General features: G+C 45.4%; 2 long non-coding RNA genes across 5 annotated transcripts in view; one reads left to right on the top strand and one right to left on the bottom strand.

Moving 5' to 3' along the window:
* The window catches only part of LOC125631178 (uncharacterized), a 52508-nt gene extending 28120 nt beyond the window's left edge, over positions 1-24388 (bottom strand). For all 4 annotated transcript variants that reach the window (XR_012667310.1, XR_012667311.1, XR_007354874.2 and 1 more), the window contains exon 1: positions 24222-24388. This is a non-coding gene — a long non-coding RNA (uncharacterized LOC125631178). The remainder of the gene's footprint in view (positions 1-24221) is intronic.
* LOC125631179 (uncharacterized) lies at positions 1771-21554 on the top strand. The gene is made up of 3 exons (XR_007354875.2): positions 1771-2000; positions 18387-18721; positions 20348-21554. It is a non-coding gene; the product is annotated as an uncharacterized LOC125631179 (long non-coding RNA).
* Positions 24389-27420: the final 3032 nt, after the last annotated feature.

Below are 27420 nucleotides of genomic sequence, written 5' to 3'. Positions count from 1 at the left end.
CTACTCAGAGCAGGCTGCCTTTTATGTTCCCCGCACATGGAGGTTGGGGGAAGCTGTTAGAATCCAGGTATACTAACTACATTGTATGCAGTGTAATCACGTAGTGATTCTATGAATTAGTGGTAATTACAGGTAGCAAATAGGATAACCACAGTATAATTGCAATTAACTACACTATCATTACAGTACCCTTACTCTGAGGGGCGTCCTATTTTCCTTCACAAAAGTGACATGGAAGGGAGTTACAACATCGCCCAGCCAGTGAGCCAAACTGTTTGCAATGCACCTGCACAGCCTTTCCCTGCAGGAATGAATCACTGTGTTGGTGCCAGTCAGGCCTTTAGAGTCACTGCACCACAGCAGAAACAAGGGCCATTCAGGTTCCCCCGGGTTCTACCGTAAAGTAGAGGGAGCACTCTACAGGGGACAGAATAGTTCCCTGTGTATGTGTAACTGACTCCACTGAGGACATGAGTGGGGTTTGAACCTGGCACCGTCAGAGCAAAAAGCATAAGCCTCTACCACTCCAGTTAAAGAGCTTTACTTAGTAGCCAAAGCAGACTCATTGACTGCTATGTGAGTAGCCACCAGAGGGGGGACAAAGACTCACTTTCCTGGTGTGGATTACCAGGACCCATCCAATCTTTGTCCTCTGGTTGTTACAAGAGCGCTCTACATCTGTGAGTACATACATAAATAAGGAGCAAGCAAATGGTGCGTAAGAATATGTAGCATACTTCTTGGGTTGGTGTTGGACCAATAAAACTCTTTGTTGTGCCCTGCAAACGTCCTCCTCTGGTAGCTCTTTACAAGCCGTCAACTCAGGTAATGATCTCTGTTACCCAGACATCTGTGAAGCTGGAATCAAACCTGTAACTGAGAGCAGCACGAGCGCCAAAGTCTATTAACAACCTCTGGAGTCATCCTGCCTCCTTGCTGGCTGTCCTTTAAGATGTCTTAAATTGTCATTTAAAAGATGGCGGGAGCAACAGCAAAGTAAAACGGTCTGATCATTGGCAATGTGCAATGAGCAGTGATGCCTAATGAATCCTCCAATGCACACTTGTTCATTTAAATATGGGCAATTCATGGTATCCGTGTAATATTGCCTCCATCTGAGTTAATAATACGGCAACACGACTGGATTGAACTTTGCCAGCATGATTGATCCAACCCTACTGAGCAGAGCTGGAGCGCTCGTGGGATAGTTATCACCCTTTGCAAACCGCTATAAATCCTGCAGTAAAACACCCATTAGGAAACAGTAAAACTTTAATAAGTAAAAGATTATAATTCATGAACGAGAAAAAAAAAATTAAAGATCCAAGCAGAGCGTATTTCCCCTCCCTCACGAGTAATTTTCTCTCCTAGTGGATGTGGGTGAAGCAAGGCCTGGAATGCTTTCCCGGCCAGTTCCGGCAGCTCAAAGGCATTGTATATCACTGGGCAATGCGACTCGACGTTCAGGTTGCCAGTTGAAGTTAATGGGCCAGGCACTTTGTGTTGGTGGGAGACAGCCATGCGAACGCAGTTCTAAAAAAGAAAAATACACTCGAGCAGTGACAAATTGCCGAGCGGGGGCGGAGAGAGAGGAAGCACAGAGTGAGACGGGGAGCAAGAGGGAGAGGGCGGACAGGAAATATCACTGAGAGGAAAAGAAGGCTACGTTAAAAATATATATATTGATATAGTGGGGATGTGTGTAAAAGAAAACACAAGAACCCACCCAGCCAGCGGGGGAGGAGGAAGCAGCTGTCCTTTTAGGAAGATTTATCACAGAGCAGAGTTGGCGGCTTGAAACTCACAGTCAGGAAAAAAAAAGAGGCTGATTTGATGAAATAATTACAAGAGACGGAACGAGAGGGAGAAGGAGAGTTTACAGCTGGCAGGAACCTGAAAGGGCAGAGTCGATTCGTAGGAAAGTGTTGGCGATTTTAGCTGTTCCTCACTGCAGTCTAGATTGTGACCCCATTGCTTGTGCTGAGTGCTGCCTCTGGCTGGTAAGTGTCCCACCAAAATCAGTGGACTAGGTGGGGCCCAGGTCCTGCCAGACTGCTCCAGACCTGGTGAGGAGCACAACCCCGTCTTTCTGATGAGCTGCAAAACCCAGCTCCTGACCAACTGTGGTCACTAAGGAGCCCCTGGCACTTTTTGCAAGAGCAGAATGTTAATCCTCACTGTTCTGGACAAATTGCTGCTTTGGCAGTTATATCCTGGCTACTTAATCCCCTCTTCACTGCTTTCATCAGATTCTGTATTCTTCTGCACCTCGCAATCTAAAGGATTGCATAAAGGCGCTAGACAACGGCCAGGTCCCACTCCAGAGAGAGCTGCACTCCAGTGGTGGGTAAAGAGCTTTGCATGTGAAAGGTTGCAATGTGCTTTGAAATCATTCAGGTTCTAGCATTGTAAGCTATTTATTGCTCAGGTGGTGCCATTCACACCGGGGCATCCCTGATCTGTGAATCATACGCCCCTTCTTCCTCCCCCCCCCCCCCCCCCCCCCCCCCGTATATGCTGTGAAGGATGTTTGCCATCACCCTTAGGGGAAGGGGTTAAGGCAGGAATGTTTTACATCAATTGCAGAAAGTGAACTCTCAACGGCAAAAGAGGTGTCCAGCTTTTTTTGATGTCCAGATCTCTGTAAAGACTTAAAGATCCCTGAGTTGTTTACATATAACCCTGAGACGTTTGAACAGACCCTGTCATGCAGATGGTCATGCTTCATGACATACCCAGAAAATTCCTCCTTCTATCACCACTAGGGGGCATACTGAAGTCTCATTGACACTAAGCGTATATAAGGCATTTGTCATGGTACCCCATGACATTTTGATTAAAAAACTAGGACTATATATAATTTACATGGCTCACATTAAATTAATTAACCATTGGCTAGCCGATAGGTCTCAAAATGTAATTGTAAATGGGGAATCGTCATCAAGAGGGTCTGTTTCTAGTGGGGTTCCGCAAGGATTAGTTTTTGGCCCTAGGCTATTTAACATTTTTATCAGTGACCTGGAAGAAAACATAAAATCATCCCTGATAAAGTTTGCAGAGGACACAAAAATTGGGGGAGTGGTAAATAATGATGAGGACAGATCACTGATTTAGAGCGATCTGGATAGCTTGGTAAACTGGGCACAAGCAAATAACATATGTTTTAATAACTCTAAATGTAAATGTATGTATCTAGGAACAAAGATCATAGGCCACACTTACAGGATGGGAGACTCTATTGTGGGAAGAAGTGATTTGGGTCCTGAAAAAGATTTGGGGCCATGATGGATAATCATCTGAACATGAGCTCTCAGTGTGACGCTGTGGCCAAAAGGATTAATGAGATCCCAGCATGAATAAACAGGGGAACCTACCCCTGTATTTAGCACTTGTGCAACCACAGCTGGACTTCTGAGTCCAGTTCTGGTGCCCATAATTCAAGAAGGAAGTTGATAAATTGCAGAGGTTTCAGAGAAGAGCCACAAGAATGATTAAAGGATTAGAAAACATGCCTTATACTGATAGATTCAAGGAGCGCAATCTATTTTCCTTAACAAAGAGAAGATTATGAGGTGACTTAATTACAGTCAATAAGTATCTACATGGAGAACAAATTAGGATGGGAAATAAGGTATAAATTTTTAACAGTGAGAGTAATGAACCATAAATTGGAAACATTTACCATTGGTCAAGGTGGATTTTCCATCACTGAATTTTTAAATCCAGATTAGATTTTTTTTCCTAAGAAATCTGCTCTAGGAATTATTTGGGGGCAGTTCTCTGGCCTGTGTTATATAGGAGATCAGATTAGGTGATCACAATGATCTCTCCTGGCCTTGGAATCCATGAATCTGTTTATAGTGCAATCGGAGGTGTGACTGCAGAGGGGGTAGACATTTATCTAGCTAGTGTGGTTACAAGTACCAATGAAAACATGGCAGTGTAGGCATCTGTGTGGGCTGTTCAATCATGGCCGGGACCCTGGATAAGTACTTGTGTTGCTAGCCCATGCCAGGGTCCGTGTCATCGCATCTTCACTGCTATTTTTAGCCATGCTTGCTAGATTAAAGCTTGCACAAGTACGCCTACCCGCGGTGTCAACATACCCTAAATCTCCTCACCACCACCCTAGCATAAACTTCCATCAGTCTAAGGTCCCTTTACACTGCCAGAGAGGCCTTAGTGGCAATTTTGAATCAGGCCCCAGATCTCTACAGATGAAAGAACAAGAATCTCTATACGATATTGCCAACAAGCACCCCAAAATCAGGAGTTAGTCTTTAAAAAAATGTGAGATTTTAAAAAATAAAGAATGTAGGGTGCTTTTTCTTTGATTTCTCGTCTTAGGGTTCATGTTTTCAAGCTTTTCTCCACAACTTCGACCACTAGAAACTTACTTTCATTTACAAATGGAAACCTGAGATTCTCATGTGATCATAAGACTCCAGGAGCAGGGGCTTTAAGAAAACACCAACGGTGAAACCCTAACTTGAGTGAAGTCAACGGGGCTGGGATATCACCATAAATATCACAAAATTCATGATAAAAATCACAAGAGTTGGCATAACTGTGGCCACTTTCCATAAGCATACTCACCTCTGCTCATTCCCTGAATCTCAGTTGCCCCTCTCCTCTTCCAGAGAAGATTTCCTCAGTTGTCTTTGGTGCAGTTTTGTTTAGCAGATTGAGCTCTGAGATTTCTAGAAAGGTTCTAGTTTGTGCAGTAGTGCAGCGGCTGACCCGTAGTAAACAGACTTCAAAAAGTTTTGGACAAGTGAGCTTGAGAAGCCATGGCTGATCATGCCCCAGCTTTTGAAAATATTTCCCTGGGGCCAGGATAGCAGTGAATAGGGCTTTAGTAGTCTAGTCCCAGGTGCTGTAATAAATTGTTAGGATGGAAAAGTTTAACTCCATCAGAGATTCAAGCTGTTATTTTGTGAATAAGTTCCCTCCAAAGTGAATGTCCCTATTGATCCCCCGTCATGGGTAATCCCATGTGAAAAGGCTGGTTAGCTAGAGGAGCTGAGCAGCATCATATATGAAGCTTTGCTGGAAGGGCGGGGCAGGGGGTTGTTACATTATTCTCTTATTTTTTTAAACAATTTATAGAATCCAGCGGAAGAGAAATCGTTCGGTTACATTCTATATTTTTAGACTAATTGTTACAGAATCCTATTGGTTTAATGTCTTGAAAATTCTATAGGACTGTTCCATAAAGGGGTAGAACCCCATTATCAAATCTAGGCTCCTATCTCAGTATTTAGACACACACAATAGGGTGCCCAAGTTTAGGAGCTCAGGTTTGGAAATTGGCCCTTTAAGCTCTTGTGAGCATCCCTTTTCCCAGCAGTAAAATGGGGCTGTTTATATTTACAATCATTGTAGCTAAGTAATGTTTGTACAAATAGGATGTCAGCGCAAAGTATTATAATACCAGTGGCAGAGGAATTCATGACTTCATAGCTGCTAGGGTGGTACTTAATCAACTAGACCACCTGGCTTTTGGAAGGCCGAAGCCTCCATCTTCTCACTTCAATAAAAAATTCACATGTGACTGTTCAAGGTGTTCAGAGAGAGCTCAATTAATGGGTCCCAGGTTTGGCTGCAGGCTCTGATTCTTGACAGAAAGGGGCAGCTCTGAGGCCCATGCACCACATAAGTCCTACTTAAATCCTCAAAATACTGATCAAAGGATATATGTTTTACTAAAAGCAGAATCAGCCTGCGGAACTCATTGTCACAAGAGATTGAAGCCAAGAGCTTAGCTGGATTCCAAAAAGAATTGGATATTTGTTTGGATAGCAAGAATATCCAGAGTGTAGGCAGGTTATCCCATAACTGTCTCCTGCAACTTTGTTTGCACCTGCCTCTAAAGCAACTGGTTCAAGCCACTGATGGGCACAAGAGATTGGCTAGAGATAGCACTGATCTGACCAGATGTGGCCATTCTTAGGATCATACGTGTCTAGTTCTGGTCCACTGCACATGCGTGAATTAGATGCTGGAGTCTTTATTTGGGTGACTTCCAGCCTTGGTAACGTTCAGTGCCTAGGAAATTAATGTTATTTTTAATATTAATTTGAGAAATAAGTATGCACTTGGACTCAATCTGGGAAAGCTTCCACTGCTCTTTTCATAGAATCATAGAATCATAGAATATCAGGGTTGGAAGGGACCTCAGGAGGTCATCTAGTCCAATCCCCTGCTCAAAAGCAGGACCCATCCCCAATTAAATCATCCCAGCCAGGGCTTTGTCAAGCCTGACCTTAAAAACTTCTAAGGAAGGAGATTCTACCACCTCCCTAGGCAATGCATTCCAGTGTTTCACCACCCTCTTAGTGAAAAAGTTTTTCCTAATATCCAACCTAAACCTTTTCTCTGTGGTGTTGATTTTACTTCTAAAAACATGGAGCCAAATTTACCCTTGGGGCAACTCACCTGGAGTGGGATGTGAGTCATTTGGCTCATAGACTTTTCTGGCCTTTCTGTTGCAAGGAGTCACCTTCCCTCCCTAGACCGATGTTCCTGGGGTGTTACTGAGCCATAGGTCCAGCCTTGCAGAAATCGCTTGCCACATTCATTAAAGGCAGCAGCAAAGATGTGAATTTTACCTCCCACTGTATCCCCTCCCTAGATCTCCAGAGCCCACAGGGAACTGGCTAATCCCCATGGCCTGTCACCCAGGGACTGGCTAGTTTTCTGAGGCTGGGTGGCCACTTGGCTGGGCTGTAGCAGGCAGAAGTGAGGACCCGGGACTCTGAGAGGGAGCCCCAGATACGGATTCTTGCCTGCAGTGCATACTGTCAGGCCCTATCGGCTCCTCCTTCCAGCCTATCCCCTTATTGTTCCCAGCATCCTCCCATGGCTGGGTCTTCTCCTGCCCAATTGCCAGAAAGATGCAGTGGGTGGGCTTCAGCAGCAGAGGCTGGGTTTGGGGATGTAGGGAAAAGCAGGCAAGAAACAGCCCAGAGTGGCTCCGTGGAGGAGCTGCCAGGACCGTCGTCAGATGAATGCCCCGAGGAGCTGTGGGCACCCCGAGGAGACAGAGGACCTTTGAACGAGGGAGCCCAACACCCACACTGTGGTAGGAAGTAGCCCAGGCGAACCAGACTTTAGTCCAGTTCTGCTGCTGGAGAGTGAGTCAGCCTGTTTTGGGAGAATCCCTAATAACACAGTGGAGGACCCATCCACCACTCTTAGGGCCCTGGACTAGGAGGGGACCCAGTGGAGTAGGGTGGGCCCAGGTCTCCCTACTCTCCCTGCCACTGACTCCACCCCAGGGTGGCAGCCAAACCCCCTCTTTTGGGCCAGAAGGCCAGGGCTGTGTTGTGGGCTCACCCCCAGCCAGACGGCTGGAGCCATAGACTGTTTGTGCTCTGCCCCACCCAGAGGGCCAGAGCTCCCCCATAGAAAGTTAATTACTGTTTGCCCCCACCAGGTGGCTGCAGGATAAAGACTATTTGTAGTTCAGCCCCATCCAGAGGGCTGTAGATTCCCCTATAGACTATTCCTTGCTGTCTGCCTGTAGTGAGGCGGGGCAGCCTCCCTCTCCACTCAAGAGAAAGGAACCACTACAGATGCATACAAACATGGGGCTGTGGCATCCTTTGAACTAGAGCATAAAACATTACCAGTGTGTCCTTATTAACCAATGGCTTCTCCATTCCTGTTCCTGGAGATCACATCTTCCAGGCTTTGCACCCTTCCCAGCAGCTTCAGGGTTCCCTCGCCATCTTCCACCCTATTCCCAGTTACCCCTGTGGCGCTTTCCCACTGAGACAGCTGCCCTGAAAGCCCGTGGCCTGTCCCACCACTGACCATGTCTCAGATGTAGCCTGTGAAACAGATTAGAAAGGAGCGGCTCTTTGAAGCGTCTGCAGAATTTTTCATTGCAGATTCCCAGCTGCACTTTCCTGCTGGCCTTGCATTCCTGCAGCCGCTGAGCAACAAAGCGGGATGGAACGTTTGCATAGAAAATGTATTACACATCCTCCCAGCTACTCCCCCACACCAGAAAATATTTCCTGCAGCCTTCCACCCAAAAAAGGCCAAAATCCAACAGTTGTTTTTCCATAATACAGCTTTAAACCTTTTCTGAACTGCTCTGGAAAGCTTAGAGACTAACCAATTTATTTGAGCATGAGCTTTCGTGCGAAAGCTCATGCTCAAATAAATTGGTTAGTCTCTAAGGTGCCACAAGTCCTCCTTTTCTTTTTGCGAATACAGACTAACACGGCTGTTCCTCTGAAATCTGGAAAGCTTGAATTTCATCTGAGAGTTTGTATCAGTCGCGAGTGGCTTGAGACAGACCATACGATTATCAGCGAACATTTGTATTATGGTAGCACTCAGAGGCCTCAACCCAGTCAGGATCTCACTGCAAGAGGCACCGTACAGACACAAAGTAAATGATGGTCTCTGCCTCAAGGAGGTAAGAATCTAAGCAGCAAGATGTAAAAAGCAGACACACAAGCACGTGGCCCAGGACAGGGGGACAGCAGTAAGGACGGGATGTTTTAGCACAGTCCAGCTGCGTAGCCAATCAGTAGCAGTCACAACTCACCCTCTGCCTAGACTTTGTCAGGTGGCCGTTTCCTGTAGGCATCATGAGAAAGGCGGTAGTTGAAGTAGATTGAAGGGGGAGCTCTCCCAGCCCCAGCCATGAAGGTGGCTTTTAGCTCATGCTGTAGAGGCTCATGCACTAAGCTCCAGAGGTCCCAGGTTCAATCCCACCCGCCGACAACTGTCGGCGTTACTATTACCGAAGGAGAGCGTGGAGGGAGTGGTCTCCCTCTGCTTTCAGGTGTGCTCCTCCTTACCTTAAACTCTGGAGAGAGACAACTTGTAAAGAGGGACTGAGAGGAGGATACAACTCCACAAATGTTGGGCAGTTGCTGGGCTGAACGACTGCCTGTCACCCTGACCCAGGGCCGTCCCTAGCTATTCTGGGGCCCTACGCAGCCCCCCCCCCCCACATACACACACGGCTGGGGGGGTGTGGGTCCCAGGCGTCTCCTTGGGGGGGGGGGCGCTGGCTTGGGGAACAGGGGGGAACCAGCACTCGCCGGCGGTGCGGCTGGGGCCGGATCACTGCACTTCCCGCTGCCGGTGAGTGCAGGCCTGGCCTTGCTTCAGTCCTCAGGGGGGCGGGGCGGGGGCCCTGGGGAAGAGCCAGGGCAGGGGCTGGAGCAGCATGCATCTGCACAGGGCACCAGGAAATGTGGTGCCTCAAATTTCCTGGTGCCCTACGCAGCTGCGTACTTTGCATATGGGTAAGGATGGTCCTGCGCTGACCCGTGTAATCTCATTAGAGCACAGGGCTGGAAGAGACCTCCTGGGTCACTGAAACCAGTCCCCAGCATCCCTGGCATACAATCCCATTCATAAATGTACCAATCTCCATCTTCAAACTAGTCTGGCTTCTTGCCCCCAGTACTGCTATTAGGAGGCTGTTCCAGAACATCTCAAGCCTCTGATGGTTAGAAACCTTCTTCTAATTTGCAGCTGAGTTTACTCATGATCTGTTTATCCCCATTTGGTCTTGTGCCAGACGTTTCCTGGTGCTCTCCAGTCTGCTTGCATCCAACTGTTGTGTCTTGTCTTATACTTAGATCACAAGCTCTTTGGGGCAGGGACCATCTGTTTAGTCTGTGTTTGTACCGTGCTTAGCACAATAGGACCCTGGTCCACGACTGGGGCTCCTAGTCAGGTGTGGCTCCCGCACTACAAATATGAAATGCTAATGATGAACTAGTGGCATACAGATATTGACGGGGAGGTTCTTTCCTATATATTGGAGGGGTATAGGAGAAAGTGCGAGGTGGCAGCAGGAGAAGCAAACAGGCGGGACAATCGAAGCTGGAATTGCTGCAGACCCCGGGCAGGGGTTGACATCATGATAAGATAAGAAGATGGATGCATAGGGCTAAGGCAGTGGTAGTATCCCCATTTTACATACCGGCAAGCTGAGGCCAGGTCTACACTAGAAAAGGTTTGCCTGTATAGCTACGGCAGCAACTCCTCGTAGTGGATTATACCAGTAAAAAACTGCTTTTGCTGACTCCGGTTATCCTGGTTCCCCGATTGAAATAAGTTATTAGTACTGGGGAAAGATTCTGATGTGTGCCTACCCTCAAGCAGGGGCGGCTCGACCAATTTTGCCGCGCCACGCAGTCGCCGCCGAAGTGCCGCTGCCAAAATAGCGGCGGGGCTGCCGCCGAAAGCCACCGCCGCGGGAAGAGCAGCGGAGCAGCCACCGAATTGCCGCCGTGGGACACGGCCGGCCGGCCGCCCCATTCTGAATGCCGCCCCAAGCACCTCCTTGGAAAGCCGGCCCTGCCCTCAAGTAAAGTGAAGCGACGTGCCCACAGTCCTAGAACGAGTCAGCAGGGAATGGAAACCAGGGGCTTTGACAGTCATTTACACCAGTGCAAAATGTAAAATGCTTCCATTCTGATGGAGAAGTATTTTATTCCCACTGTGCACGAGGTTCAGGGCGATGGGGAATCGGGGCCAGAAAGGGTCCTGACGCCCAATGACAAAGTCATGCAGCCCTGGTTTAATTGCAGCCTTGCCCCAGCAGTTCAGACTCCACAGGGGCAATGCTGCCCACACTCCGGCCGCTTGTGTCCCATTGCTAGCTCCTGCACAGAGCGCTGGCATTCCTTCCGCCCGGCTGAGTCACTCATCGCGCTCCCTGCCTGTTGATATGCTCTTTAAATTCCTACATGTTGTGAATAAACAGCAGATGGCCTAGTGCACCGTGGGACGGATGCCTTATGGGAGCACAGCTGGAGCTACCAGGACATCCCACCCAGGCGCACTGGCACCAGCTCGGGGATGGCGGCTAGTTGGCAGCACCAGGGAGGCGCTCGGGTTAAAAACTCTCCTGGAGAGGGGGCAGGTCAGGGAGAAGATTTACTTTTCCCTCAGACTCACCCCACTCCAACTACATGTAACCCACAGCCTCATGCACATCGCGCCTGTGTTTGGCCCACCCTGGCGAACCCACAGGCAGGGAATCTAAGCAGCTGGATTGTCCATGCCAAAGGGCCAGAAGAGAGCAAAACAACAAACAGGAGGATGCAAGGAAGGGTCAGTTACATTAAAGGCCAATCAGCCCCTACTCAATTTACCCCTTCTTCCAGCTCCTCTGAGCACAGCTTACAGTGTAGACTCATCTAAATTCAGTGCCCCTCCCTGCCCCGGACAGGAGGTTGGGTGGAGAGGGACAGATGACTTGAAGACATCTTTGCACCTCCTCAGGGGGGCCACATCAACTCTTCAGCCACTCCATTTCCCCAACCCCCATATCTACCACACTTCCTGACTTTGCAGCCTGCTTAGGCTTCTGTGCAGTGCCTTCCTAAAGTTACGGTTTTCTTTTCTTCATGGCTTCTGCACTAAGTTCTTTGCAGCCGCTCCAGCGCCCTCTGAATTTAAAGGCAGAATTCTGCATTGACATCAATAGGTTCTGTTTTGTGAGGCCCCCATCCTGCAATGTGTTGAGTGCTTTGCAATCCCCTTGAAATCAGTGGGAGTGAAGGGTACTTTGCTCCAGGCAGGATCAAGCCCTTTGGCATGACTGATCTCTCATTAATGCATCCGCGCTCGCTGGGCTGAGAGCCATTTTGTGACACCGCACCCCAAACACAACGAAACAGAAAATGCAGCTGGATTCGGGATGATGCCAATTAATGGTGGTGATGGCCTGATGGCCGGCAGCTCACGGAAGCTACTAGATCGCATGCCCTGATTCTCATGGGTGACTTTAATTTTCCTGATATCTGCTGGGAGAGCAATACAGCGGTGCATAGACAATCCAGGAAGTTTTTGGAAAGCGTAGGGGACAATTTCCTGGCGCAAGTGCTAGAGGAGCCAACTAGGGGGGGCGCTTTTCTTGACCTGCTGCTCACAAACCGGGTAGAATTAGTGGGGGAAGCAAAAGTGGATGGGAATCTGGGAGGCAGTGACCATGAGTTGGTTGAGTTCAGGATCCTGACACAGGGAAGAAAGGTAAGCAGCACGATACGGACCCTGGACTTCAGGAAAGCAGACTTCGACTCCCTCAGGGAACGGATGGCCAGGATCCCCTGGGGGACTAACTTGAAGGGGAAAGGAGTCCAGGAGAGCTGGCTGTATTTCAAGGAATCCCTGTTGAGGTTACAGGGACAAACCATCCCGATGAGTCGAAAGAATAGTAAATATGGCAGGCGACCAGCTTGGCTTAATGGTGAAATCTTAGCGGATCTTAAACATAAAAAAGAAGCTTACAAGAAGTGGAAGGTTGGACATATGACCAGGGAAGAGTATAAAAATATTGCTCGGGCATGTAGGAATGTTATCAGGAGGGCCAAATCGCACCTGGAGCTGCAGCTAGCCAGAGATGTCAAGAGTAACAAGAAGGGTTTCTTCAGGTATGTTGGCAACAAGAAGAAAGCCAAGGAATGTGTGGGCCCCTTACTGAATGAGGGAGGCAAACTAGTGACAGAGGATGTGGAAAAAGCTAATGTACTCAATGCTTTTTTTGCCTCTGTTTTCACTAACAAGGTCAGCTCCCAGACTGCTACGCTGGGCATCACAAAATGGGGAAGAGATGGCCAGCCCTCTGTGGAGATAGAGGTGGTTAGGGACTATTTAGAAAAGCTGGACGTGCACAAGTCCATGGGGCCGGACGAGTTGCATCCGAGAGTGCTGAAGGAATTGGCGGCTGTGATTGCAGAGCCATTGGCCATTATCTTTGAAAACTCGTGGCGAACCGGGGAAGTCCCGGATGACTGGAAAAAGGCTAATGTAGTGCCAATCTTTAAAAAAGGGAAGAAGGAGGATCCTGGGAACTACAGGCCAGTCAGCCTCACTTCAGTCCCTGGAAAAATCATGGAGCAGGTCCTCAAAGAATCAATCCTGAAGCACTTGCATGAGAGGAAAGTGATCAGGAACAGCCAGCATGGATTCACCAAGGGAAGGTCATGCCTGACTAATCTAATCGCCTTTTATGATGAGATTACTAGTTCTGTGGATGAAGGGAAAGCAGTGGATGTATTGTTTCTTGACTTTAGCAAAGCTTTTGACACGGTCTCCCACAGTATTCTTGTCAGCAAGTTAAGGAAGTATGAGCTGGATGAATGCACTACAAGGTGGGTAGAAAGCTGGCTAGATTGTCGGGCTCAACGGGTAGTGATCAATGGCTCCATATCTAGTTGGCAGCCGGTATCAAGTGGAGTACCCCAAGGGTCGGTCCTGGGGCCGGTTTTGTTCAATATCTTCATAAATGATCTGGAGGATGGTGTGGATTGCACTCTCAGCAAATTTGCGGATGATACTAAACTGGGAGGAGTGGTAGATACGCTGGAGGGGAGGGATAGGATACAGAAAGACCTAGACAAATTGGAGGATTGGGCCAAAAGAAATCTGATGAGGTTCAATAAGGATAAGTGCAGGGTCCTGCACTTAGGACGGAAGAACCCAATGCACAGCTACAGACTAGGGACCGAATGGCTAGGCAGCAGTTCTGCGGAAAAGGACCTAGGGGTGACAGTGGACGAGAAGCTGGATATGAGTCAGCAGTGTGCCCTTGTTGCCAAGAAGGCCAATGGCATTTTGGGATGTATAGGTAGGGGCATAGCGAGCAGATCGAGGGACGTGATCGTTCCCCTCTATTCGACATTGGTGAGGCCTCATCTGGAGTACTGTGTCCAGTTTTGGGCCCCACACTTCAAGAAGGATGTGGATAAATTGGAGAGAGTCCAGCGAAGGGCAACAAAAATGATTAGGGGACTGGAACACATGAGTTATGAGGAGAGGCTGAGGGAGCTGGGATTGTTTAGCCTGCAGAAGAGAAGAATGAGGGGGGATTTGATAGCTGCTTTCAACTACCTGAAAGGGGGTTCCAAAGAGGATGGCTCTAGACTGTTCTCAATGGTAGCAGATGACAGAACGAGGAGTAATGGTCTCAAGTTGCAGTGGGGGAGGTTTAGATTGGATATTAGGAAAAACTTTTTCACTAAGAGGGTGGTGAAACACTGGAATGCGTTACCTAGGGAGGTGGTAGAATCTCCTTCCTTAGAGGTTTTTAAGGTCAGGCTTGACAAAGCCCTGGCTGGGATGATTTAACTGGGAATTGGTCCTGCTTTGAGCAGGGGGTTGGACTAGATGACCTTCTGGGGTCCCTTCCAACCCTGATATTCTATGATTCTATGATTCTATAACTAAAATTGTGCTTCTCTCTGAAACTAAACTGATCCTTAATTAAAAGATAAGACCACTATTTTTTTTCAATCCCCAAATGATTTATAGTAAAGAAATAGCCTGCTTAGCAACTGCAGTCACTCTTCTAAATGACTGTACAGTTTCACACCAGCTGTAACCCCATTTTACAAGCCACGGTGGGTCAGTGCTTGGATAGGAGACTTGCCAGGAGTCACAACTGATTTCCCCCATTTCGGTACTTGGTCAGTACCCCAGCATAGTTAGGAAGCATTTGTGAAAAGGTGCCATCTTTCTGATGAAATGTGAATTTACTACCCTGTCTGTAATGGGTCAAAGATCCTCTGGTACCTTTTTACTAGAGTACAGCTATCAACCTTAAGATCCTAAAGAACATGGCTGCTGCTTCCCCACCCCATGTATAGTGGGAGAGAACCCTGGTTTTGCCTCTTATGAGCTAGCCAAGATAGTTAAGCTCCATATGGGGTAGGGTACTAGTAATTTGTAGGTTGCTTTCCCCCAGGAAGGGTCATGATATATGTAAACAGTCCTAAACAGCTACAACAGACACAAACAGGCTCCCACATAGCTTGAGTTCCAGCTTTGGCTCCCTTGTTTACCAGGGACTTTATACCGCAGACAGAGACACCTAGTGGTTGACTAATAAGCTGCAAGTAAACCTATATCATTACAGGGAGCAAGGAAGGAAATTCTTACACCAGGCTGTGCCAAAAGACCAAAGGCTTCTGAAGCAGGAAGTAACAAAATACAGTTAATTCCCCTCTCCTACTGGCTGAGCACCACTTTATATCCACTAACTTGAACTGAGCAGCATCTCGTTTACATGAGTGTGAGAGGATAATCAGGTCCAGCAATGTAATTTTCCCTCGATAAGACCAATACAGCCCTTCCACTGGTTGACTCACTCAGGAAGCTTATGCCTCATTATTAAAATATTGCTTCTCAGCTGAGACATTTTATAGGCTGGTTTGCTGCATTCCAATAAAGCATTTGTAAGGCATCCCCACCAAACAGAAAACCTAAGTGGAAGGTTCCATAATATAATGATTATCACATTAGCTCCTTTACACAGAAGGTCCTGGGTCCAAGCCCCAGTTAAACCAGCAACTTTCTGTGTATCAAGGCTGGCTGTTTTTCTAAAAGATCTGCTCTAGAAATTATTTCGAGGCAGTTCTCTGGCCTGTGGCATTCAGGAGTTCAGACTAGATGATCACAGTGGTCTCTTTTGACCTATGAATCTATGAAAAACCTAGAGCACAGCTACCGTATCCAGGTCTGATTCTCCTCTTGTCACTCTGGTGGGATAGTGGTGCAATGCCATGGACTTGAATGGAATTAATCCTGATTTACACCAGTGCAACTAAATGGAGAATCAGGCCTTTTGTCTTTATGATCCTCACCAGGCACAAGTGTCTGCAGGTTTCTGTTGCTTCTCCATGAGAATTAAAGATACTGCATGACACTGATTTGGGCTGTTGCCGTGGGCACGGTCCTAAAAATATGACTCTGGTCATAAATATTATGTAACAAAATGGCCTGTGTTCTTTGACATATTCCTCTGTGACAAAAACGGTTGTATCTGCCCATGCAATTAATTGCACAGTGCAATATTGTGATACTTCATGGGACTGCATTATCAATTTATGGTTCAGCTGCAAGCTTGGGAATAGTAATTGTAACAGAATTTCACTGCTTAACATCATGGTTTTATGTATTTCATTACAGCTGTTCTAAAAGTGCAATTATTTTTTAAACATTTCCTTTCAACTCCAAAAATACATTGCAACACATAGAATTTAGTTATTAGAGAGGCTGTATTTTTTTCTTCTTCACTTGCAAATTTTTTAATACTTTTAATTAAGGACCTATCTGTCCTCAACTGTAAAGCTTTTTTGGTATAGCACTAAAGAGGATTGGAATAGATATTCAAAGTTTATCAGCCCATGTGGATTTCTTTTTAACCTTCTAGTTTGGAAATTAAAAGTCACACTGTTTTATAGGAGATATGGTTAAAAAATTCTCAGCTTAAGTGTGTCAGAAATTCCAAAGGGAAAAATTACAGAGCTGGGCTAAAAAGTCATAGGAAACATTTATAAAGTTCTCTTCCTGAAAATGTGATAGATTTGATTTGGGACAATTGTTTGCTGTTGGAGTCTTGTGGGTTTTTTTAAACAGAAGACAGTAATTTGTTTCCTTAGGGCCCCATTTTGCAGTACTTTATTTTAATGGAAATTTGACCTGAGCAAAGACTGCAAGATCAAGAGCTCTTAATTTCTTTAAATTATTTTAACAGAAGAATGTGTGGTTTTCAGAGGCAGCTGTGGTCTGGTGGTCTGTGTTTGGGGTGAGGCGCCAGAACTGCTTGAGTTCTCAGCCTGGCTTTGCTGCTTACTTGCTGCGTGGCCTTGGGCTAGTCTATCCTGAATTCCCTGCCTTTACAAAGTGGATAATAATTATTCCTAGTCCCCTTGGGAAGTGGTGTGGATTAGCTCGTGTTTGTACTGTGCTTTGGAAGAATATAGATGCTAAATGTTATTTTTAGTTTTAAAAAAATAGGTCAAACTCTGGTAACTTGACTGCTTCTGGAATTGTTTATTACCAAGTTCTTTCATTATGCTGCATGTTGTTAATCAGAAGGGAAATGCTGGAAGCTCTAATTCAGAATGAGGTTTACTACCAATTAAGAAATGGCTGACAGAGACAAGTAAAGTCAACTGCCAAGGAGCCGGAGAGGTATCTTGGCTGTCCTGGGTGGCACTCAGAAAGCCAGATGGAGGATTAGGGTGGCTCTACTCAAACTAAATGAGCTATTGACAGAGGGACTGATCCAAAACCCTCTGGAATCCAGGCACTTTGGTCAGGCCCTCACTACGAATTGGGTTAGGCTGGCTCCTTGAATAGTTCTGTCCATCTGGCCCAGGGAGAAGACTGCTGAGGAAAGGCAAGACAAAATTCCCCCAAACATGCTTCCTGATTCTTGGGTCTGATCATGCTGGGGTCTGCTAAGGACCCAACAGGGGAATAAAGGAAGCTTTATGCTTTCTTGGTTCTCCAATCCAGAGGCTAGCTAGAGGGTTGGATCAGCACTGGCTGAAATTAGAGCAGGCCCAGGATGGGATTCACAAGGAAAAAGGAAAAGGAAAGCATCTAGGGAACACGGAAGAACTTAAAGAGGAGGGCATACCAGGCAAGAGCGGGAAAGAGGGAACCATCAGAGAATGGCTGGGTGAATTTAAAATTTAAAATTAAAAAAATAGACAATTAGTAATTTAAGGAACAGATTTTTGGTCCCCGAATAGGCCTGAACATGCACATGAATTCCTGATCCATATGCACCCATGGCTAGGTAGTTGTGTGTGTATAGCCATGCGCATACATAACTAGGGATTTGCAGATACACACAGGTGTGCAAAATGGGTCTGACCAGTGATTTCCCTACACCACCCCTGAATTTTCCCAATACCATCCCCACCCCCCACCCCCAGTTTTGTGAAATAGTTACATGCCAATTTAGTGACTTTGGAAATTTGAATTGAAATTGAAACATTAATACACACTTTAAAAGCATATAAAGTGTATGATAAAATACATGTATCTGAAAAAAGTATAATAGATTTGAAAAGTATGAACACAGACTAGCTTCCTTATACAGCTGTTGTTTTTTATGACAATGTCAGTGCATTCATTTCAGCGATGTTGGCCAACCTAATAATTTCAAAATATGATTTGTCAGCAAAGTCTACATGAGCTCTCCCTGGCAGCTAGTGATGAGCTGGGGGGAAAGGCTTCAGGACCAGATTGTATTTACATTCACATCTAATCTACCTAGGTATCCAGCAAACAGAGCTCTGTTGCCCAAGTGATAAATTTTGGCTGGGGTTGGGTTACAAATCACTTGAATGCGGGGGGGGGGGGGAGGAGTGTAATGAAATGTTATTCTTATTGTATGAGTAAAGGCCAGTAGAACTGTACTTAGCCTGTGTTGATTGAGCACATCAAGTGAGAGGGTGGGGACAGGTGTTTTGCTTGATGGTCTGTCTGAGTCACAAGTATGATTTGACCTGCCCCTCTCCACTGTTTAAAGACAGAGCTGATTAGGCTCCATAGATAGTCTTTTGTTTTGTTAAGTGACCACTACAGCTGAAATCACTGAAAATCAGGTCTAAGTGCTTAATCCTGCTGTGGGGACAGTGTTTCTGTGGAAGAGATGGCCCAGTCCGCACTAGCAGCAAGGTTTCCCCACTGACAGCTGGATGGAACCTCAAGAGACCAACTCACAGAGGTCACAGTGGCAGGTGGCAGCAGAAGGTGACGGCGCAGGGCCATTGGCAACAGAGCAGTGGAGTCAACGGTGGCACAACGAACAACACTGGCTAGAGCGAACAGTGAGCAGCTGGAGGAACAAACAAGGTGCCTTCTTGCCCCCCACCTGGGAGATGAACTCATGTGAAAGCACCTCTGAACTCTGAGTCTCTACTGACCAAGGACAACACCGGTGAGTGGGGTGCAGTGGAGGGAAAAGTGAAGGGCACGTTAAATAAAAGTTTGTTTGTTGGACTATATTTTAGTGACTTTGCTCCAGAATGCTAGATTTGTGACTGGGAATGGAAACTTATATACATATGTTTCCTAGTAGACCAAGATTTTTAAAATGCATTATTTGCCAAGGTTGTTATCTCACATCATTGCTATCTTGAGGTCATTATGTTGGGGAGTTTCTGTATTAAACATTTTTATTATTATAATTAATTTCTATATAAGAATGGTCATACTGGGTCAGACCAATGGTCCATATAGCCCAGTATCCTGTCTTCTGACAGTGGTCAAGGCCAGATGCTTCAGAGAGAATGAATAGAACAGGTAATCATCAAGCGATCCATCCCCTGTCGCCCATTCCCAGCTTCTGGCAAACAGCCTAGGGACGCTCAGAGCATGGTGTTGCATCCCTCCCCATCCTGGCTAATATTCTCCAGGAATTTATCTAGTTCTTTTTTTAAATCCTTTTATAGTTTTGGTCTTCACAGCATCCCCTGGCAAAGAGTGCCACAGGTTGACTTTATGTTGTGTGAAGAAGTACTTCCTTTTGTTTTTTTAAAACCTGCTGCCTATTAATTTCATTGGGTGACTGCTAGTTCTTGTGTTATGTGAAGGATTAAATAACATTTCCTTATTCACTTTCTTCACACCAGTCATGATTTTATAGACCTCTATCATATTCCCCATTAGTCGTCTCTTTTCTAAAATGAAAATTCCCAGTCATTTTAATCTCTCCTCTTGTTTTATACCCCTAATCATTTTAGTTGCCAATCTCTGTACCTTTTCCAATTCCAATATATCTTTTTTGGGATGGGGTGACCAGATTTGCACACAGTATTCAAGGTGTGCACACGTACCATGGATTTATACAGAGGCAATATGATATTTTCTGTCTTATTATCTATCCCTTTCTTAATGATTCCCAACATTCTGTTTGCTTTGTTGACTGCCGCTGCACATTGAATGGATATTTTCAGAGAACCATCCACAATGACTCCAAGATCTCTTTCTTGAGTGTTAACAGCTAATTTAGACCCCATCATTTTGTATGTATAGTTGAGATTGTTTTCCAACGTGCATTACTTTGCATTTATCAACATTGAATTTCATCTGCCATTTTGTTGCCCAGTCACCCAGTTTTGTGAGATCCCTTTGTATCTCTTTGCAGTCTGCTTTGGACTTAACTATCTTGAATAGTTTTGTATCATCTGCAAATTTTGCCACCTCACTGTTTACCCATTTTTCCAGACCATTTATGAATATGTTGAATAGTAATGGTCCCGGTACCGACCCCTCAGGGATACCACTATTTATTTCTCTCCATTCTGAAAACTGATAATTTATTCCTACCCTTTGTTTCCTATCTTTTAACCAGTTACCAATCCATGAGAGGACTTCCCTCTTATCCCATGATGGCTTACTTTTCAAAAGTCAATTTAAATTAAATACATTTTTTAAACATTTATATTTTTTTGGAAATCTAGACCTGTTAGGTATTTTGGAGTATTTTGCATTTTACTTTTGTTAAATTTGCATTATCCTAACAAAACATTTAATTTATTCATATCTCTCTTATATGTTGCAGGTCAAAGTGAAAATGAAAAGACAAAAAACAGTACAACAATTTTTCCACTCAAAAGTCTCAAAAACTAAGCAAGGTGAAGAACACATCAAGAACCAAGAATATATCAACATGTCATCTGAAGGTTCAAGTGGTGTATCTACATCCAACCAGCCCGAAGCACAAATACACTTACCTACTGAAGAAACAGTGTCTCCAAAACCTAAAGGCAATTCCCGATGTTTGTCAGTCAAAGTGTTCCCATTTATTGAAGTTACAAAAGACGGCTACTGGTCCACCTCTTGCAAAAAAACTTACGAAGAAGGAAAGCTTCCCAATGCTATGATTGGTAAAAGGGGAGGAGCTGGGTTTGTCAGACTGATCAGCAAAGCCAATGCTGACAAACTACACGAAAAGGCAGCAAAACACCAGGCCTCTGGGCTGCAGAAAGCCTTATAAGCCCACTTTCAAAGCCAATTTTAAAAGTACTTAATGAGGCTGTTAAGAATGCTGGAGACACAACACAGTTCATGCAAAGAAACACGGCCGTGGCCTCCTACTGTCTATTTAAGCAAGAGATACCACGCACTACAAATTGCAGGCCAATGGTAAGTGCATTGTCACTTGTTCATCCTGTAGCTGAACACTGGTTCCGAACAAGACCCGCAAATGCTCGCTATCTTTCTGCAAGAAACTCAACTGACTGGCTAGACGCGTGTGGTGCAACAGTGAAAGACTCAACAGTTGAAAAAGTGAAGAACTCTCTCACCACATTCAAAAAAATTGCATACATGGCTGATGAATGCACTGACGCAAATGGGCATCAAGTATTAAGTCATTGTGTACGTTATCTTGATGTCAGTGGTAAGACAGTAGATGCAATTCTAGATGTTCAAGTTATAGAAGACACATTGGCTGCATCTGTGACAACCCACATCGTAGAAGAATTAAATTCTTGTCAATTGGACCCCAAACAGATGGCTGCTTGTGCATTTGATGGAGCTGCAAACTTCTCTGGAAGCCATGGTGGAGTACAAGCTTTGCTCAGAGAAAAGTTTCAGAGTAGCAGCCGTGTTAGTCTGTATCCGCAAAAAGAAAAGGAGTACTTGTGGCACCTTAGAGACTAACCAATTTATTTAAGCATAAGCTCAAATAATGTGCTATTACCTTCAGAGAAGACTATCGCCATTCTCTCTCTCGTAAAAAGAAAAGGAGTACTTGTGGCACCTTAGAGACTAACCAATTTATTTGAGCATAAGCTTTCGAAGTGAGCTGTAGCTCATGAAAGCTTATGCTCAAATAAATTGGTTAGTCTCTAAGGTACCACAAGTACTCCTTTTCTTTTTGCGAATACAGACTAACACGGCTGTTACTCTGAAATCTCTCTCGTAAGTACACTGTTGAAACCACTTGGGTCATTAAACAATGCCATCCAGGCATCTGCTACAACAGTAGTAGATCTTTGTCCAGCAATAGAAGCTACATTTGGATCAATCAGAGAGCTAGCCATTGAAAAAGTACTGGAAGAAGCAAAGATTTCAGTCCAGAAGTTGACTAATGAAGGCATTTATATCGAATCCTTAAGTGAAGAGGACAAGAAGTGTTTGTTAAGACAACTGAAAAAGTACACAGACTTGATTCTTAAAAAACTACAACAGCGACTTCTAGATTCTTCTCAACCTCTAGCTTTTACAGATGCTTGTCCTATAAAACACCAAGAGTTGAGTGGAGTGGGGCACTACCAGCAATGGGGCTGCTATGTGATCAGGACAGAATAGAGAATTTGAACACAGAGTGGAATATCATACGACGAATGAATGAAGATTTGACTTCAACTTCTTTTTTATCATCGCTAGTGGCTCAACCCGATCTTTGTGCTATGTTTCCTGGGCTGAAAGAAGTAGAAATTCATCTCTTGCTACTCCTAGTCACAACAGCTACAGATGAGCGTTCTTTTTCATCATTGAATAGAATTTTGTGTTCTGAAAGAAGTCGCCTTCTGCCTGATCATGTGAATGAACTAATACGCATATCAATTGAAGGAATGGAAGTACCGGACAGGCGAGAAGCCACCAAAGATGAACGCATTGCATTCAAGAAGTTCATTAACAGAGTTGTGCAAAATTATAACAAGAAACCAAGAAGGATGTAGACGTAGTGCTTCATAGAAGGCTTGAGTAGCCAACTTTAATTTGTGTGATGATTGTAAAACATGAGTTAAATCTAATAAAATGGTCATGAAACATTTTTCAGTTTTTACTATGGTGCCATACAGCCCACCTTCACCCTCACAGTCTCACCCCTCATCGGCCCTGACACACCCCCCCCATAAATTCGAACACCCCCCCTAATTTCAATTCCTGGGGACACCACTGGCTGTGACCACCAGAGAGCTGAATATCAGGAGACTTATGCACATTTACTAATAACGTGACACTGGACAGAAAAAATCCCTGTGAACTACACATTGCAACATTACCAGAATTAAATACCAATCACCTACTACTATTTTTGAGACATGCTTTATTAATAAACCACCTTTTAGAACAGTCCGAGAGTTTTACAGCATGTCCTCTTTAAGAAAGCCCTGACAAAGCAGGCATCGTGACTAGGGACTGCTGGGATTGTGGGTGTGGTGAAAGAGGACTGCAAGTGGAACACCCTTACTTTCTTCCCTCTCCCCCATGTTACCTACCAGGGAGCCTCACCTGCCCTAAAATAATGCCTGACTCAGGAGGTGGTAAGCTAATTCTGTCAGGGCTCTGACTTCTCTGTGTAATGCCAATTTCTACTTCCCTGATTACTGCCTACGGGTGATCACACGTTACTCTGGCTGTCAGAGAAAAAAATCTTACCCTTCTTCAAAACCATAGTCAATTACCCCAGTGAATGTCCAGTAGTTTATAGAGTGCCTCTAGTTTACTTGGGGAATTTACTCCAAACCTAAAATTACACTTAGCCTAACTCTGACTCCTCAGCTACTGGCCTACCATATAATATATGAGATGGAGCAGAGAGGCCCTAGACCAGCAGAAAAGACCAGCTGAAAAGGGGTTAAAGAGAGCCTATGGGCCCAGCTAGCCCCACCCCGCTATGCCTGTGGCCGTACGTGTTGAGTTTCTAATGTTCCGGGGGGTGCTCCCCACGGCTCCGCCACAGGCTCCACCCCCACCCTGCCTCTTCCCGCCCCTGTTCCACCCCCTATCCCACCTCTTCCTTCCCCCTCCGCCGAGCACGCCCGGCCCTCGCTCCTCCCTCCTTCCCCCAACCAGTGCCTCCTGCACGCTACAGAACAGCTGACCGTGCGGGCGGGAGGCGCTGGGGGGAGGAGGAGGCACTGATAAGGGGGCTGCTGGTGGGTGCTTAGCATCCACCATTTTTTTTCCGGTGAATGCTCTAGCCCTGGAGCACTCCTGGAGTCAGCACCCAGGCCTGTGGCCAATACCAAGCCTGGAGGGGGAATAAAAGGAGAGCCTGGCTCAGTTCAGGGCTGACTGGTGAGGAAGGAGGACAGAGCTCTGCCTCTCTGAGTGAAGGGAGCTTTGCTGGTGGAGAAACAGGCCTGTTAGCCAGGGTAGCCACTGGGAGAGAAGTACTCAGCCCCCAGGAGAGAGCGACACTCAACTAAGAAACTGTTCAGGAGACCAGGGATGACTTAGTAGGGAGCTGACTTTACTTTTTGTCTTGGGAACATTTTGGGGCTAAGCCCCCCCAGCCGCCCGGCCCCTAAAGGGGTTAAGTCTGCAGGAGCCACACCCTGGACACATGAGACAGAGACGTCCCTCTCCCTACGCCCGGGAGCCCCACGCCCATGCCAGGGTGCTGAGAAGGTCCACAAGGAGCCGCTACCCCAGCCATGCTATTACTATACATCACACCCACATATACACACACGTACCTATCAATGTAAGAATCCCCCTTTAGGCATTTGTTGTGTATCCGTAACAGATCAGATCAGGTCACAGCTTGAGCGTCCACGGATTCTCTAGCCATGTGGCATTAAGTGACTGCCTGAGCCATTTTTAAATGCCATTGTTACGATCACTACGGCAACCTTTAAACACACTCCGGTGCCAAGCCTCCTCAATGCTGCTGCAGCTCTCACATGGAGCCCAGGGGATTGGTTCTGTTTAGCAGGATTTTATGCATAAAGCAAGAGAGCGCTGGAGGGCAAAATGACAACAGAGCCCCCTCTCATTACCAGCCAGTGCGGGATGGGTCTCGGGAGATTTCCAGACACATTTGTTTCAATGCCTTTGTGCAGCAGCCTCGTTTCAGGGAAGGAGATAGGGAGGGGAAGTTGTTAGTGTCTCATCATATTACTTTGTAGCATGACTGCTTACGGCAGGTAGCTTGAAAAATGGCCAGGTAAACACAGTAAGCAGAAGGCAGATGCAGTGGTCACCATTAAAGAGTCAATATTGCCCACAGTTACCTGATAATGGTACTTAAGGTCCTGATCATGCAAACAGGTCCGTGGAATCCCACTGAAGTCACTGATAGATTTTTTTAAGGCCAGAAGGGACCATGATTATCTCATATGACCTCCTGCATAGCACAGGCCATAGAATTTGCATCTGACGAAGGGAGCTGTAGCTCACGAAAGCTTATGCTCTAATAAATTTGTTAGTCTCTAAGGTGCCACAAGTCCTCCTTTTCTTTTTACAGAATCTCACCCAGTGACTCTTGCACCGAGCCCAGCAACCTGTGGTTGGACTGGAACATATCTTTCAGAAGGACATCCAGTCTTGATTTAAGGACTGTGTGTTAGAGAATTTACCGCATCTCCCAGTAATCTTGCAGTGGTGGATCATCCTCCTTGCATCTTATTTCTTTTGAGAACGTTGCTGACTTTAACTCTTGATAGGAGTCAACAGGACTTCTCGCAGCTACAGGGATCCATACTACGGGATCCCAAAGCAGAATCCAGGCCTAAATGATGGCAGTTTTTCCCCCTCTGCTTTGAGCAGGAAGTTGCTGTGATATCTCAGATAGTGCGCTGTGCTATGCCAAAACTTTTTAGTGGCAACTATTATAGATCCAGAAGATTAATGGCCGTGATTCTCCACTCCCTTGCACCGTGTGTTGTCATTGATAGCTGAGATACGTGACTGCAATGTGGGCAGAGAATACGACCAAGCCATAATGATTATACTTTAGATCCACTTTGCACAGATCAAAATAACTCCTCAGCATGGAAGGCAGTGGGGAGTCAGGCCATTAACAAAGAGGTTATATATTTATTTTAATTTTATTTCTTTAATTATTTTTGCAAAACGTTTTCTTTCTATACAGTTGGTTGTATTATATTTTCTATCAAAATAGAATTAGTATTTTAATTCTGATATTGCATTTTATATCACTGGGCAAAACTTTAGGCAATTTTTCTATAGATGTTTTGTGACTCCTTCTGCAATTCCAGTTTGCCCATTTTCTCATTCCATCTGTGTTTCATATTTCAGTGTAATTCTGTGAACATGGTAATTTGGCTGCAAAAGTATACAAGATCAGAAACTGGTTCATGTTTTCCCAATGAAAACAATTTCACTCAAAAATGGACCCAGGTTGGTATCAAACCCTGAAAACAACAGTGAATGGGTTGCACATGTTTGGTGAGCATGGGCTTGTCTACACATGGAGTTATTCCTGAATAGCTATTCCTGACTAACTCCAAGTGTGACACTTTTGCTCCAGAACATGTTCCTGTTTAGCTTATCCCATAGAGTTGGTCTGGACCATCCCTGACAGGTGGTTGTCTAACCTGCTCTTAAAAATCACCAATGATGCAGATTCTACAACCTCCCTGGGCAATTTATTCCAGTGCTTAACCACCCTGACAGTTAAGAAGTTTTTCCTAATGTCCAGCCTAATCCTTGCTGCAATTTAAGCCCATTGCTTCTTGTCCTATCCTCAGTGGTTAAGAAGAACAATTTTTCTCCCTCTTCCTTGTAACAATCTTTTATGTACTTGAAAACTGTTGTCATGTCCCCCCTCAGTCTTCTCTTTTCCAGACTAAACAAATCCAATTTTTTCAGTCTTCCCTCATAGGTCATGATTTCTAGACCTTGAATCATTTTTGCTATTCTTCTCTATACTTTCTCCAGTTTGTCCACATCTTTCCTGAAGTGTGGTGCCCAGAACTGCAACAGTGGAGTGAAGCTGCAAAAGTCTCTGGCGGTTGGGACCTATTGCTCTGAGTGGCTTTGTTTAGTCTTTGCTAAAATAAAGCTAGTCCCGCAGAATGGGTTCTGGAGTGGATGTTGTTGGGGATGTATTCTACCTTCATGGTGAGAAGAACAGAGAATATGGAAAATGAACTATCCTGAAAAATGACAGGTTTCAGAGTAACAGCCGTGTTAGTCTGTATTGGAAAAAGAAAAGGAGTACTTGTGGCACCTTAGAGACTAACCAATTTATTTGAGCATAAGCATCTGATGAAGTGAGCTGTAGCTCACGAAAGCTTATGCTCAAATAAATTGGTTAGTCTCTAAGGTGCCACAAGTACTCCTTTTCTTTATCCTGAAAAAGAATCTGGCAGTTGTGGGCAATACAGGAGTGGAAAAGCATGAAGATCTAGACTTTCTCACTCTTCTTCTTACACAGGTAGTTTCTAAATGCAACCGGTTGGTTTTTTTAATGCTGGCGGTGCTGAGTTGCTCCTAAGGTCTACTAAGGTAGAAAAATGTGGTTACCTTTGGATCAGTTTTGGGGTCTTCCCATCACTAGTATGAATGTGTTTTTAATACAGATGTAACTAAACTATAACATTTATTCATGTGGACTTTGTCGTACAGATGACAACCACATACAAATTAGGTGACATTCTGAAACAGCACAGAGTGAAACACCACGGCATTTCATATGTTGACTGCTCAATAGGAAACGGTTCCAAATGCAAGGGATAAGCATATTGGCCCTTAACAGCTTTCTGCAGGAGAGGTGTGGGAGAGAAGAGACTGGAAATTTCCTGCATGAGTCACCACTGTAACCACCCTTAATTTATTAAATCTCCTCTACGTTCACAGAGCAGCAAAAGACAAGTAAAACCTCCTAATGTCTGACCACCATGCATAATGGCCACTTGCTTTGAAATTATC

Source organism: Caretta caretta, chromosome 2 (assembly GCF_965140235.1).
Source record: "Caretta caretta isolate rCarCar2 chromosome 2, rCarCar1.hap1, whole genome shotgun sequence".
Classification (NCBI taxonomy): domain Eukaryota; kingdom Metazoa; phylum Chordata; order Testudines; family Cheloniidae; genus Caretta; species Caretta caretta.
This window is presented reverse-complemented; position numbering and strand designations above follow the sequence as displayed.